General features: G+C 36.3%; 1 protein-coding gene across 1 annotated transcript in view; it reads right to left on the bottom strand.

The window, feature by feature from the left end:
- The window catches only part of TEX11 (testis expressed 11), a 299,675-nt gene that overhangs the window by 175,380 nt on the left and 107,981 nt on the right, over positions 1-16,314 (bottom strand). The gene's annotated exons all lie outside the window — the stretch shown is intronic.

The following is a 16,314-nucleotide window of genomic DNA, read 5'->3' as shown; positions in this document are numbered from 1 at the left end:
TGGTATTTTATTTAATTTAAATGAAATAATACAAGGAAAAAAACATTTAAACATTTGATTGAGTGGCAAGCACTTAACGGCAAGATCAATACTTAAACTGTGTGAATGTAAGGCCATATTCTGGACTTGATGAGCAAAACTCCACATGTCAATTATATTTGCTTTCTTTTGAGATTTTAGCAACAACAGAGGTCCTTTGGAAACATGGTTGAATGAAATGAAAACGTACTGTCTTCCCTATAGCATTATGCCGGTCATATTTACTATTAATAACAATGTACTCTGAATGGTCTTTCCAAATCCTTGTTAGCTGGTTCTACACTATCTGTGGTCTCTTGCCTGGTTCCGCTTTTGCCTGACAGGATACATATTTAAACAGCTGGCTCAGATTAAAAGGGCAGTCTAGGCCCACAGAAGAGAACCCTTCTCTCTACAAAGGCATTTAGCCTCTACATGAACATTGTACTCATTAGCTCCAACCTTGGCAAATAATTATAGCAATTCATGTGTGAGATGCCTTAAGAATGGGAAGTTAGGGAAAGGATGCACTAGTATTAAAAGGGTTTGCAAATATAGACGCCATCAGTACAAATAATAAACCGAGGTTGCAAATTTTAATTTACTGCATTGCCACATTTTCTGACAGACATGTTGGAATAGGTCCAGGAGTCAATCCCCTTTTACTTTCAGAGATGTACAGGTCTTCCAGAGCTTGGCAGGATCTGTTTTCCTTCAGTCTACTATACTCACACAAGTTGACATTCTGGTTTTCCCTTTGATTTCATCACCAAACAACTCCAGAGAATGGACAACACTTTGCTTTCATTGTATAATCATGGATTCACTTCTATAAACATTTGCACTGTAGGGTATATCCTTGTCTCCTGAAACTACACTTTCAGAAATCATAACTACCTGTTAAATCCATCAGCTTTCTCCCTATAATTAATATCCTTGTCTTTTCTGTAACTTTTCTCACTGTTTTTTCTCACTCTTATTCCTTAGATTTCTACTTACTTTTTTTTTTTCTTTTTGCCAAACAGTTATTGGAAAAAAAGGATCCAGGTACAACAAATTTTCAAGGCAAGTTATCTATAAATCCTGTTTTGCAGATGAGAAACCTGAGGCCCAGATGGAGTAACTTACACACAATGACATAGTTGGTAAGTGGTAGAACTGAACTTTGAATTCAGATCTTTCTGACTCTAAGGGCCATAATCTTTCCTGTAATATGCCATCTCTCATGAAGCTCCTTCTACACTTGGCCTCCTTTCTATTTATTGTCCAGTTCTCCTGCAAGCTTTAAAGATAAGTTTGCCATTTTCTTAGTGCAAAGTTTATCACATACACACACGATTATATAAAATACATATGCAGAGTCTACAGAATAAAGATAAAACAAACACCCATGCACTAATCACACAGATAAAGAAACAGAATACGACCACCACAGGCCTCTTGTATACTCTTGCCCATTTGCAACCTCCTATCTTCCCCACAAAGGTAAACACCACCTTGAATTTTGTGCAGTAATTCCCTTTCTCTTCTTTATAGATACTCAATATATTGTTTAGTTTTGCCTGCATTTCACTTCACTAAAACAGAAATATAAATTCTTCTTGGACGTGCTTCTTTCGTTCAATGTCATGATTTTCAGATTCATTTATGTTGATACATGGAATTTATTTGTTTTCATTACTGTATACCAAGGTCTTCAAAGGGTATTCCTTGATCAGCATTACCTGAAAACCTATTAGAAATGCAGGTCTCACCCCAAATCTACTGAATCAGAAAATATGGGTAGGGCCCAATAAACTATGTATGTGTGTGTATTATTTTTAAGAAAATGGATAAAATTATTACTATTGATTTGCATTATGAGAAGTTTCCATTTCAACATAAATTTTAGTACTTATTTAGTAAGGTAATAAATAAGAACACTGCATTTTAATAGGAAATCTAGTTAATACTTATGCATGCTAAAGTTTGAGAATGACTATTGTACAGTATTCCATTGCATGAATATATCAAAATTTATCTACCTATTCTACTTTAGACATCAAAGTTATTTTCAACCCAATTGCTATTTTGAACAATCCTTGCATCAGCTTCTGTACAATCTCCTAGTATAAAAATGCAACAACTTTTTTTCCAAAGTATATACCTAGGAGTGAAGTTGCTGGGTGGTTGGATATGGTTAAGTTCAACTTTATCAAGTAATCTCAAACTGGTATCCAAAGTAGCTGTATCATGGGATGCCTGGGTGGCTCAGTCAGTTGAGCGTCCAACTCTTGATTTCAGCTCAGGTCATGATCTCAGGGTCAAGAGATCGAGCCCTGTGTCACACTCTGTGCTGAGCACGGAGACTGCTTGCTCCTCTCCCTTTGTTCTACCCCCTGGCCCCCACTCGCTCACTCATGCTCTCTGTCCCTCTCAAGTAAATAAATAAACTCTTCAAAGTAGCTGTATCAATGCTCAAAAAACTAGGAGTGGAAGGGCACTTACTCAACCTGACAAAGGCCATCTATGAAAAACTCACAGCTAACACCATACTGAATGGTGAAATACTGAAAGATTTCTCCCTATGATCAGGAACAAGAAAAAGAAGTCTGCTCTTGCCACTTCTATTCAAAATTGTAATGGACATACTTGCCAGGCAATTAGGGGAGAAAAAGAGATAAAAGGCACCAGACTGGAAGGAAGAAGGAAAATTATCTCTATTTGCAGATAACATGATCTTGTTTATAGAAAATCCTATTCCCTATAAAAATACCAATAGTATTTTACACAGAACTAGAACAAATAATCCTAAATATATATGAAACCACAAAAGACCCCCCCAATAGCCAAAGCAATCTTGAAAAAGAAAAGCAAAGCTGGAGGCCTCACAAGTCAGGACTTCAAGTTATATTATAAAGCTGTAGTGATCAAAACAGTATGGTATTGGCACAAAAACAGACACATAGATCAATGGAACAGAAAACCAAGAAATGAACCCACAATTATAAGGTCAATTGATCTTCAACAAAGCAGAAAAGAATATCCAATGGGAAAAAGAGTCTCCTCAACAAATGGTGTTGGGAAAACTGGATAGGAACATGCAAAAGAATGAAACTGGACCACTTTCTTACACCACACACAAAAATAAATTCAAAATGGATAAAAGACCTAAATGTGAGATAGGAAACCATAAAAATCCTAGAAGAGAGCACAGGCAGTAACCTCTCTGACATCAGCCATAGCAACTTTTTCTAGATAGGTTCCCTGAAGCAAGGGAAACAAAAGCAAAAATAAACTATTGGGATTACTTCAAAATAAAAAGCTTCTGCACAGTCAAGGAAAAAAATCAACAAAACTAAAAGGTAATCTAAGGAATCACAGAGATTATTTGCAAATGACATATCCTATAAAGGGTTAGTATCTAATATATATAAAGAATTTACACAACTCAAAACCCTAAAACCAAATAATCCAATTAAAAAATGGGCAGAAGACATGGGACAGACATTTCTCCAAAAAGACATACAGATGGGCAACAGACACATGAAAAGATGCTCAACATCACTCATCATCAGGGAAACATAAATCAAAACCACCATGAGATATCACCTCATACCTGTCAGAACGGCTAAAATCAACAACACAAGAAACAACAGGTATTGCTGAGGATGTGGAGAAAAGGAACCCTTCTACACTGTTGGTGGGAATGAAAACTGGTTGCAGCCACTCTGGAAAACAGTATGGAGCTTCCTCAAAAAATTAAAAATAGAACTACCCTATGATCCAGCAATCACACTACTGGGTACTTACGCAAAGAATACAAAAACACTAACTCAAAGGGATACATGCACCCCTATTTTTATAGCAGCATTACTTATCATACCCAAGGTATTGAAACAGACCAAATGTCCATCAACTGATGAATGGATGATGAAGATGTGGTACACACACACACACACACACAGGAATTTTATTCAGCCATAAAAAGAAGGAAATCTTGCCATTTGCAATGACATTGATGGAGCTAGAGAGTATACTGCTAAGCGAAATAAGTCAGAAAAAGACAAATACCATATGATTTCCCTCATCTGTGGAATTTAAGAAATAAAACAATGGACAATGAAAAAAAGAGAAAAATCGAAAAACAGATTCTTAACTATAGAGAACAAACTGATGGTTACCAGAAAGGAGGTGGGTGGGGGGATGGATGAAATCGGTGAAGAGGATTAAGAGTACACCTAACATGATGAGCACTGAGTAATGTATGGAATTGCTGAATCAGTATATTGTACACCTGAAACTAGTATAACACTGTATGTTAAATATACTGGAATTAAAATTTTAAAAAATAAGCTGTAATAGAAACAGTGCACTTATGTAAAAAGAGGGGGAAAAAAAAGAATGAGATCTTGCTATTTGCAACAACATGAATGGATCTACAGGGTATTATGCTGTGAAATAAGTCAGAGAAAGACAAATACCATATAATTTCACTTATATGTGGAATCTCAAAAACAAAAGAAAACACAACAAACAGAAACAGACTCATAAATACAGAGAACAAACTGATGGTTGCTAGAGGGGAGGAGAGTGAGGGCAAGGGCAGAATAGGTGAAGGGGATTAAGAGGTACAAACTTCCAATTAGAAAACAAGTCATAGGGATGAAAAGTATAATGCAGGGAATATTTTAACAATGTTGTATGCTGACAGATGGTAACTACCCTTATTACGGTGAGTATTTTATAATGTATATAACTGTTGAATCACTATGTTGTACACCTGGAGTAATAACACTGTATGTCAACTATATTTCAACAATAAAAATTAAAATCCTAAGAAATTTAATAAAAACCTATTAAAGCTAAAAATTAGTTCAGAAAGATTCCAACATCTGTATTTTAAAAATCAATGGTATTTCTATATACTAACCATAAACAATCCAAAATTGAAGTTAAGAAAATAATTCCATTTTTTTTAAAGATTTTATTTATTTGACAGAGAGAGACACAGCGACAGAGGGAACACAAGCAGGGGGAGTGGGAGAGGGAGAAGTAGGCCCCTGCAGAGCAGGGAGCCCGATGCGGGGCTCGATCCCAGGACCCTAGGATCATGACCTGAGCCGAAGGCAGACGCTTAATGACTGAGCCACCCAGGCACCCTGAAAATAATTCCATTTTAAGTAGCATCAAAAAGAATAAAATACATAGAAATAAATTAAACAAAAGGGCAAGATTTGAATACTGAAAACCACAGGACACTGTTGAAAGAAATTAAGAGACCTAACTAAATGAAAATACATCCCACGTTCCTGAATTGAGGACTTAATATTGTTAAGATGACAACAATCCCCGAGTTTATCTACAGATTCAATGCAATCCCTGTCAAATTTCCAGGGGCTTCTTTGCAGAAGTTGACAAAATGACCCCAAAATTCATATGAAAACACAAGAGTTCTAGAATGGCCAAAACACTCTTTACAAAGAACAAAATAGGAAGACTCAGACTTCCAATTCCAAAATGGTATACTACTTTACAGTGACATCAGTTGTAGATGAGAATTCCCAGTGTTCCACATCCTTGTCAACACTTGGAATTATCAGACTTTTAAGTTTTTGCCAATCTGGTGGGTATTTTACCTCTTTAATGTGTTCTTTTTATCCTCCTAGACCCTTACTGTGAGTCATTCCTAAAGTTCAGCTCCTCTAAAGCTAAATACTTTTTTTCTCTATCCTCTCTCCTTCAGGAACCTTATCCACATTCTGGCTACAAATACCTTTTAGCAAAGAAAATTTGTTGCAGGACCTTTTTTAGGGTAATAGTTTCATTGAGTTATAATTTATTTACCATTCAATTCACCCATTTAAAGCACACAACTCAACAATTTTTAGTATATACACAAAGTTGTTTAACTATCACAACGGTCAGTTTTAGAACATTTTCATCACCTCAAAAAGAAACCTTGTACCCTTCAGTAGTCCTTCTCTATTACCCCATGCCCCAAGCCCTAGCATCCACTATTCTACTTCATGTCTATATTTGCCTATTTTGGACATTTCATATAAATAGAATGATATAATATGTGTTCTATTGTGGCTGATTTCCTTCAATTAGCATAATATTTTCAAGGTTCATTAATATGTAGCATGTATCAGTACTGTGCTCATTTTTATAGCTGAATAATATTCTAGTATATGGATATACCATTATTTGCTTATCCATTCATCAGTTGATGGACATCTGGGCTGTTTCCATATTTGGCTATTGTAAGTAAGGGTGCTAGAAACATTCATGCACAAGGTTTTGTGCAGCTATGTTTCCAGTTCTTTTAAGTATATACCTAGGAATAAATTGCTGGATCATATGGTAACTCTATGTTTAACTTTTTGAGGAACTGCCAAACTGTTTTCCAAAGTGGCTGTACCATTTTACATTCCCGCCAGGAGTATACATAGGTTGTAATTATTCCACATTCATACCAACAATTGTTTTGTCCATTTGTTTTAATTATAGTAATCCTAGTGGGGTGTGAAGTGATTCCTCGTTGTGCTTTTGATTTTCATTTCTCTGATAATTAATGATGTTGAGCACCTTTCCATGTGCTTATTGGCTATTGGTATATATATCTTCTTTGAAGAAATGTCTATTCAGATCCTTTGTTCATTTTTATTTTTTAAAAAAATTTTATTTATTTATTAGAGAGAGAGAGAGAGGAGAGACAGTGAGAGAGTACAAGCGGGAAGGAGAGGGAGAAGCAAGCTCCCTGCAGAGCAAGGAGCCCGATGCAGGGCTCGATCCCAGGACCCTGGGATCATAACCTGAGCTGAGGGCGGACACTTAACGACTGAGCCACCCAGGCGCCCCTCTTTTGTTCATTTTTAATTAGCTGTTTATCTTACTAGTGAGTAGTATGAGTTTTTTTATTTATTCTGGATACTAGACACTTATCAAATATGTAATTTGCAAACATTTTCTCCCATTTTATTGGGAGGATCCCATGGGTTGTATTTTCACTTTCTTAATGATTTCACTTGAAGCAAAACTTTCATTTTAATGAAGCCCAATTTTATCTAATTTTCCTTTTTGCTTGTGCTTTTGGAGGCTTGTCAAAGCACCCAAGACTTTTTCAATTTCATTATACCAATAAATTTTCAAAAATAACGTTATGGAACAACATAAAGCTACCAAATTTTAATTTTCCTTCAAAAACAGATATTTAAAAATTTTACTCTAAGTTCCAGTTCCAGCCAAAATGGAGCATGGCTCCTAAATCTTCTACTAATTACAACTAAAAACTCTGAACAAGATATACAAAGCAACAACCTGAGGACCCTGAAAAGTAAAAAGTAGAAATATTTCAGTGAGGCATAGAAACATAGAGAAGTGAACTGAGTGGGAATGGTGAGTTTCCTAGAATTTTTTTCTTTCAAAAATCTAATGGTATATGGGGCACCTGGGTGGCTCAGTTGGTTGGGCGTCTGACCTGGGCTCAGGTCATGATCCCAGAGTCCTGGGATCAAGCCCTGCATCAGGCTCCCTGCTCAGCGGGGAGTCTGTTTCTCCCTCTCCCTCTGCTCTGCCCCACTTATGCTCTCTCTCTCTCAAATAAATAAAATCTTTTTAAAAAATCTAATGGTATAGGAAATTTGTTTCTCTTCTGCCTAATCTCTAAATGAGGCCAAAAAATTTATTCATCCAGATAAATTTTCTTCTGGCCTGGAGAATTTTTTAACAGGCTCTGACCTCAGGTAGATATGGAGTTCAAATTTACACTACTGATATGGTCCAAGAACTGAAAAATCAAAATAAAAGTAGCCAAACGAGTGATACTTCATGGACAGATGGCTAAAGCAAACAGACAGCTTCTTTGTCGGGCCATGACCTCCAATCCATGCTGTATAGGACTCTAAAAGATTAATTTCCATTAAAGACAAACTAAAAATTCATACTGAGAAAGAACAGCAGGGTCAACTTGTTTCCAGGTAACTTGCCTGCACTTCATAACTATATTTCATATGTTCAAAAAGTTAGAGACTTCTACACTTATATCCAAAACAACTGAAAGCAGGGAATCAAACAGTTATTTGCACACCCACATTCACAGCAGCATTATTCACATAGCCAAAGGTAAAAACAACCAACATGTTCATCAATGAAAAAATGGATAAACAAAATGTGGTACATACATAGAAAGGAATATTATTCAGCCTTAATAAGGAAAAAAAATTCTGATACATGTTATAACATAGGTGAACCTTGTGGACATTTTCACACATGAAATATGTCAGTCACAAAAGGACAAACTGTTTGATTTCACTTATATGACATATCTAGAATAGCCAAATTCAGGGACAGAAAGAATGGTGACTGCCAGGAACTAGAGGGAAAAGAGAACGGGGAATTATTATTTAATGGGTACAGGTTTACATTTTGTAAGAGGAAAAGTTCTGGAGATGGATGGTAGTGATGGATATACAATATAAATATACTTAATGCCACCAAACTATACACTTAAAATGGTTAAGATGGTAAATTCTGTGCTATGAAAAATTTTTAAATATGAAAGCAGGAATGGCTATATTAATAACAGATAAAGTAGACTGTAGAGCAAAAAAAAATTACCAGTAACTGAGAAGAACATTATATGATGATAAAAGGGTCAATCCACCAAGAAGAAATAGTAACTCTAAATATGTATGCACCAAACAAAAGAGCTGCGAAATATTTGAAGGAACAACTTATGGAAATACAACTACTGTTGGAGACCTCAACACTTCCACCTCAAAAACTCATAGAACTAGATAAAAACTCAGTAAAGATATAGAAGAACTCAACAATACCATCAATCAACAGAATCTAACTGACATTTATAGAACACTCCACTCAAAAAGAGCTGAATACACATATTTAAAGTGTTCACAGGATATTTACCAACATATACTATATCCTGGGCCACAAAACAAACCATCAAGAAGCTGGAAAGAGAGCCTACACACTGGGAGATATTTGCAAACCAGATATGTGACAAAGAACTCTTATCATGAATATATAAAGAACTCTCAAACTCAACAGTAAAAAGTTAAACAATCCAATTATAAAATGGACAAGAGCTATGAAGAGACATTTCACCAAAGAGGAGCACATGCAAAGGTGTTCAACATCATTAGTCATTAGAAAAGTATGAATTAAAACCACCATATACCTATTAATAGGGCTAAAATATAAAAACAGTGACAATACCAAATGCTAGGAAAATGCAGAAAAATTGGAACTCTCATAGACTGTTGGTGGAAATGCAAACCAGTACAGCTACTCTTTTTTTTTTAAGATTTATTTATTTACTTTAGAGAGAGAGAGAGCATGGGCGGGGGGGCAGAGAGAATCTCAAGAAGACTCTGTGCTGAGCGTGGAGCCCAATGTGGGGCTCAATCTCATGACCCTGAGATCATTACCTAAGCCGACTCCAAGAGTTGGGAGTCACCCCAGTACAGCCACTCTTGAAAACAGTTTGGCAATGTCTTAAAAACCAAATAACCCCAAAATTGCACACCCAGGCATTTACCCAGAAAAATGAAAACTTACATCCACACAGAAACCTATATACAAATATTCATAGCAAGTTTATTTATAATAGCAGAATCTGAAAACAACCAAGGTTTCCTTTCATAGATGAATAGTTAAACAAACTGATTCCATCTATATCATGCACTACTCAGCAATGAAAAAACCAACTATTGATACACAGGAAAAGTTGGATGGATTTCAAGGGTATTATGCTAAGTGAAAAAAGCCAATCTCAAAAGGTCACAAACTGCTTAATTCCATTTGTGTAATATTCTTGGAATGACAATATTACAGAGATGAAAAAACAGAGGTTGCAAGGGCTTAGGAGTGGGGCATGTATGAGTGTGAATTAAAAGGTAGCATGAGAGAAACGTCTGGAGTGATGAAATAGTTCGGTATCTTACTGCCATGGTAGTTACATGAATCTACACATGGGATAAAATGGCATAGACCTATACACATACATTATGCCAATGACAATTTACCGTTTTTGATATATTATAGTAATGTAGCAGGTAATCATTAGAGGAAGCTTGGGGAAGGGAACACAGGACTTTGTGCTATCTGCTGGGGGTGGGTGTTAAAATTTTCTTCTGAATCCTAATCATGATTGTTTTTATTATTTTTTTCTTTGTACTACTTTTGTAACTTCCTATGAATCTATAACTATTTCAAAATAAAGCTTTTTTTAAAAGAAAGAATGTGAAGACATTTCTAAGCATATAAATGTTGAATGAAATTAGTCCTCATCAGTACAGCAGCACCACAAGAAACGTTGAAAGATGTCTGTAATGGCTACTTTTATGTGTCAACTTGACTCGGTCACAGGGTATCTAGATAGTTTGTCAAACATTATTCTGGGTCTTTCTGTTTCTGGATGATACTAACATTCAAACCAGCAGACTGAGTAAAGAAGATTGCTCTCCATAATGTGAGTACAACTTACCCAATCAGTTGAAAGCTTGAACAGAACAAAAAGGCTGACCGTGCCCTGAATAACACAGAACTCTTCCTGACTTAACAGATTTTGAACTGGGACACTGGCTTTATTCTGCCTTTGGACTAGAACTAAAACACTGGCTCTTCTTGAGTTTCAAGTCTGCCAGCCTTCAACCTGGAACTATATCATTAGCTCTCCTGGTTCTCAGGCCTCTGGACTCAGACTGGAACTACATTTTCAGCTCTCCTGAGTCTCCAGCTTACCAACTCACCCTGCAGATCTTGAGACTCACCAGCCTCCATAAGGCTGTGAGCCGCCAATTCCTTACCATCCCCCCCAACCCTCTCTTTCCATACCTATATACATCTATATCGATATAGGTATACATGTAGACATAGACATAGACATAAATATAGGTATCTCCTACTGGTCTCTCTGGAGAATCCTAACACAGTGTTCTTCAAACAGAAGAAAAATAACAAGATGGAAATTTTGATATATACAAAGGAATAAAAATCATTTGAAATGGTAACTACATGTGTAAATATCTAAGATTTTTATTATTTATATCACTTTTAAAGGAAAATTGACAATACAAACAAAAATAGTAAGAATTATTAATTTTATATCATATGTAAAAGTAAAATGCACAACAACAATAGCATAAAGGTCAGGCTGGGAGATATGGAAGTGTACTATGATGACATATGAAGGTAGACCAAGATAAGCTATATAGTATAAACACTAAAGAAACCACTAAAATAACAAAACAAAGAGTTATAACTAATAAGCCAACAAAAGAAATAAAAGTGAATCTTAAAAATTACTCAAATATGTGATGTAACAAGGCCTTTTTAATTACTCTTTTCAAAGTTTCCTTGGCTAGTCTCACTGCTTATTCTTCTAGATAATCCTCAGAATCTTTTCATAATATTCCAATATAAATTCTTCAGGAGGTTGGTATAAAAATTATACTGCATTCATTAACTATTTTGAAAAAATATTCTAATAATCCAAAAGAAGGTAGAAAAAGAAGAAAAGGGGAATAAACAATATATGGGACAATTAGAAAATAAACAAGATGATAAACTCAAACTTAACCATATCAATAATCACATCATATGTAAACATTCTAAACACCGCAGTTAAAAGACCAAGATTGTCAGATTCAACAAAAAAAGCAAGACTGAACTATATGCAGCTTACAAGACACGCTCTTTAAACACAAAGACCTGAGTGGTGAAAAGGACACAAGATATACCATGCTAACACCAGTCAATGGAAGCTGAAGTAACTATAATAATAAAGACAAAGTAGATTAAAGAGCAACTGTGGTACATATCCATAAAATGAGGTATTACTCAACAATAAGGGAATAAACTATGCATACACACAACATGAATGAATCTCAGAATAATTATGCTGAGTGAAAGAAGCCACATAAAACAAGAATATATTCTCTATGATTCCATTTGTATAAGTCTCTAGAAAACACAAACTAATCTATGATGACAGAAAGCAGATCAGCTGTTACTTAAGGAAAAGTGGGAGAGAGGGTTGACAAAAGGACATGAAGAAACTTTGAGGAGTGATGTATATATGCACTACCCTGATTGTGGTGACTGTTTCACAGATTTATACGTATGTTAAAACTCATCAAATTTTATACTTTAAACATGTGCAGTTTATTGTATGTCAATTATAACTCAATAAAACTGGTAATTAAGAATAATTAAGAATCAGTTGAAAAAATAGGAATACAGAAATCCATACTGATAATAAATGAAATAAGCCAATAAGTAAGTAAATAATAAATAAATACTAAATAAATGCTTATAGTAGAGTGCTGACTGCCACCTAGTAAACGTGGAGGGGGTGCTAAAGTTCAAAAATGATCATTTGGCAGGGTGCGTGGCTGGCTCAGTCAGTAAAGTATGTGACTCCTGATGCCAGGGTTGTGAGTTCGAGCCCCACATTGGATGTAGAGATTACTTAAAAATTAAAATTTAAAAAAAAAAAATGATCATTTGGCAACAATCCTAAGACTGGTTTAAGCAACAACACTAACTCTAAAGGGAAATTTTAATGAGAAACGGGGTACATGCACAATTTTAAGCCTCCCCACTATTCGTTTCATGGGAAAAATAATAAATATACAATGAAGAAATTGGGCAGCACCTTTGCCCAGGTGATCAATATTAACATCACCAATAAAGAGCAGATGGACATCATGTGCTTCCAGATGAGATGCCCTGAGAAAGGACACATTACCTACCATCATTTATGTAGCATTCCAGTCACAAAAGTATAAACTGAATCTAATCATGAGATAAACCTCAAATGAAGAACTTTCACTTAAAACAAGATGGGAAGCTACCGTATTCTTCCAACATGTCAATGACACAAAAGTCAAAGAAAGGTTGTGGAAATGTTCCAGAGTACAGGAGACTAAGAAGACATGACAAATAAATAGAATACCTGATCCTAGAGTAACCCCATATTGAAAAGAAAAAATGTGGGGCGCCTGGGTGGCTCAGTTGGTTAAGTGACTGCCTTCGGCTCAGGGGATGATCCTGGAGTCCCAGGATCGACTCCTGCGTCGGGCTCCCTGCTCAATGGGGAGTCTGCTTCTCCCTCTGACCCTTCCCCCTCTTGTGCTCTCTCTTTCATTCTCTCTCTCTCAAATAAATAAAATCTTTAAAAAAAAAAAAAAAGAAAAATGCTATAAAGCTCATTATTGTGGGTATATAATATATATTAAATCCCTCAATAATATGGATATATTATGGGTTATATTCCCTCAACAATATGTAAAGAGAGTGCACAAATATTAATAACAGGTGAATCTGGGTAAAGTATATACAGGTGTTTTTTTTTTTTAAGATTTTATTTGTTTATTTGAGAGAGAGAGAGAGAGCAAGCACCGGGTGAAGCGAAGAGGGAGAGGGAGAGAATCTCAAGCAGACTCCAAGCTAAGCACAGAGCCCAATGCAGGGCTCGATCCTGAGATCACAACGTGAGCCAAAATCAAGATCGGAAGCTTAACCAACTGTGCCACCCCAGCACCCCGTATATACTGGTGTTCTTTGAACTATTCTCACTCTTGCAATTTTTCTATAAGTTTGAAATTATTTCCAAATAAAACCTTTTTAAGTGTCTATTGCCACTGAAATCCCAATACACCCAATTTAGGTATGTCCAGGATCAATCATTAGGCTATTAAATACAGTAATTCAGGAATAATAGCAATAATTGCTATAAAAACTACAACTTTTGCATCCAGTGAACAGAGAGACATGCTGGCAAGAAGGCATATAGCTGGTATGCAATCTCCTCAGTTCTCCTGCCCTGTTTATTGGCGGGGGGGAGAGAAATTGCTTCTTAGCAAATATAAAAAGCATGCAATTTTTGAAAGTGTTTATTTCTATTAATATTTTTAAATTTAAAAAATTTAATGTTAAAAAGGTTTTTCAGCATTAAATAATTCCATCCACATGATATAAATTTCAGGAAAATATAATTCAAGTAAGTGGTCTGTTTGGGAAATTTAATATTCTGGTTAATCAACTATTCATTTTTATGCTTCTAATCTCTTTTTAAAAATTCTAAAACGTGTCAGTATAAAGGAGAGGAGGATAGCAGTGGAGTAGGAGGTCCCTAGGCTCATCTCCTCCCACAAACATGACTAGATAATTAAAAAATCATCCTAAATACCAGAGAAATCAACCTGAAGACTGACAGAACAAACTCCCTAACTAAAGGGAGAGAAGAGGCCATACTGAAAAAGGATCAGAAGACATAACTGGCTTTTCTAACACAGAGAAGGCCGAGATTTCAACAAAATGCAAAGATGGAAGAATTTATCCAAAATGAAAGAACAAGATAAGGCCATGGCCTTATCTCAGAGATCTAAGTGGAACAGATATAAGTAACATGCCTGATGAAGAATTTAAAGCAACAATCACAAGAGTACTCACTGGACTTGAGAAAAGAATAGAGGACATTGGTAAGACCCTTACCACAGTGATAAAAAGAATCAGTCAGGATGCCTGGGTGGCTCAGTCGGTTGGGTGTCTGCCTTCAGCTTGGGTCATGATCCCAGGGTCCTGGGATCAAGTCCTGAATCGGGCTCCTTGCTTAGCAGGGAGCCTTCTCCTCCCTCTGCCTGCTGCTCCCCCTGCTTATGTGCTCTTTCTCTGACACATAAGTAAATAAATAATTAAAAGAAAGAATCAGTCATGCAGAGAAAGGGGAACCCTCTTGCACTGTTGGTGGGAATGCAAACTGGCACAGTCACTCTGGAAAACATTATGGAGTTTCCTCCAAAAGTTAAAAATAGAACTATCCTACAATCCAGCAATTGCACTACTAGGTATTTACCCAAAGGATTAAAAATACAGATTCAAAGGGATCCATGCAGCCCCATGTTTGCAGCAGCATTGTCAACAATAGCCAAATTATGGAGAGAGTTCAAATGTCCATTGACTGATGACTGGATAAAGATGTGGGGTGTGTGTGTGTGTGTGTGTGTGTGTGTGTGCGCGTGCGAGCGCGCATGTATATTTATATAATGGAATATTACTCTCCCATCAAAAAGGATGAAATCTTGCCATTTGCAATGACATCAATGGAGCTGGACTGTATTATGCTAAGTTAAATATCAGTCAGAGAAAGACAAATACCATATGATCTCACTCCTATGTGGAACTCAAGAAACAAAAGAGATGAACATATGGGAAAGGGGGAAAAAAGGAGAGATGGAAACAAACCATAAGAGACTCTTAACAATAGAGAACAAACTAAGAGTGGATGGAGGGAGGTGGGTGGGGGATGGGCTAGATGGGTGATGGGTATTAAAAAGGGCACTTACTGGGGTGCCTGGGTGGCTCAGTCAGTTAAGTGTCTGCCTTCAGTTCAGGTCTTGATCTCAGGGTCCTGGGATCAAGCCCCGCGTCGGGCCCCCTGCTCAGCAGGGAGTCTGCTTCTCCCTCTCCCTCTGCCTCTCCCCACTGCTCCTGCTCTCTCTCTCTCTCCGTATCTCTTTGTCTCAAATTAATAAACAAAAAGTTCTTTAAAAAAATAAATTAAAGGGGTACCTGGGTGGCTCAGTCGGTTAAGTGGCTGCCTTCAGCTCGGGTCATGATCCCTGGGTCCTGGGATCGAGCCCCACATCCGGCTCCCTGCTCGGTGGAGAGCCTATTTCTCCCTCTCTCTCTGCCTGCCTCTCTGCCTACTTGTGCTTTCTCTCTCTGTGTCAAATAAATAAATAAAATCTTTAAAAAAAATAAATAAATAAAAATAAATTTAAAATAAATTAAATAAAATAAAAAAGTAAAAAAGAATCAGAGATGAAAAGTGCAATAAATGAGATTGAAACAGGCTTGATGCAATGAACAGCAGGCTAGAAGAATCAGAGGAACAAATTAGTGACCTAGAAGACAAAATAATGGAAAATAATAAAGCTGAACAAAAGAGATGAAGAAGAATTATGCAACATGAGAAAAGACTTAGGGAACTCAGTGACTCCATGAATCATAACATTTGTATAATAAGAGTTCCAAAAAAAGAAGAAAGAGAAAAGGGAGCAGAAAATTTATTTCAAGCAACAGCTGAAAACTTCCCTAATCTGGGGAAGGAAAGAGACACCCAGATCCAGGAGGCACAGAGGATTCCCATCAAAATCAACAAAAGCAGGCCAAGACCAAGACATATTGTAATTAAATTGGAAAAATACAGTGATAAGGAAAAAATCTTAAAAATGGCAAGACAAAAGAAGTCCTTAATAGCCGGAGATTTCTTAACAAAAATGTGGA

The sequence above is a fragment of the Halichoerus grypus genome, chromosome X (genome assembly GCF_964656455.1).
Source record: "Halichoerus grypus chromosome X, mHalGry1.hap1.1, whole genome shotgun sequence".
Classification (NCBI taxonomy): Eukaryota; Metazoa; Chordata; class Mammalia; order Carnivora; family Phocidae; genus Halichoerus; species Halichoerus grypus.
Note: the sequence above shows the minus strand (reverse complement) of the source record. Positions and strands in the feature narration are given on the sequence as shown.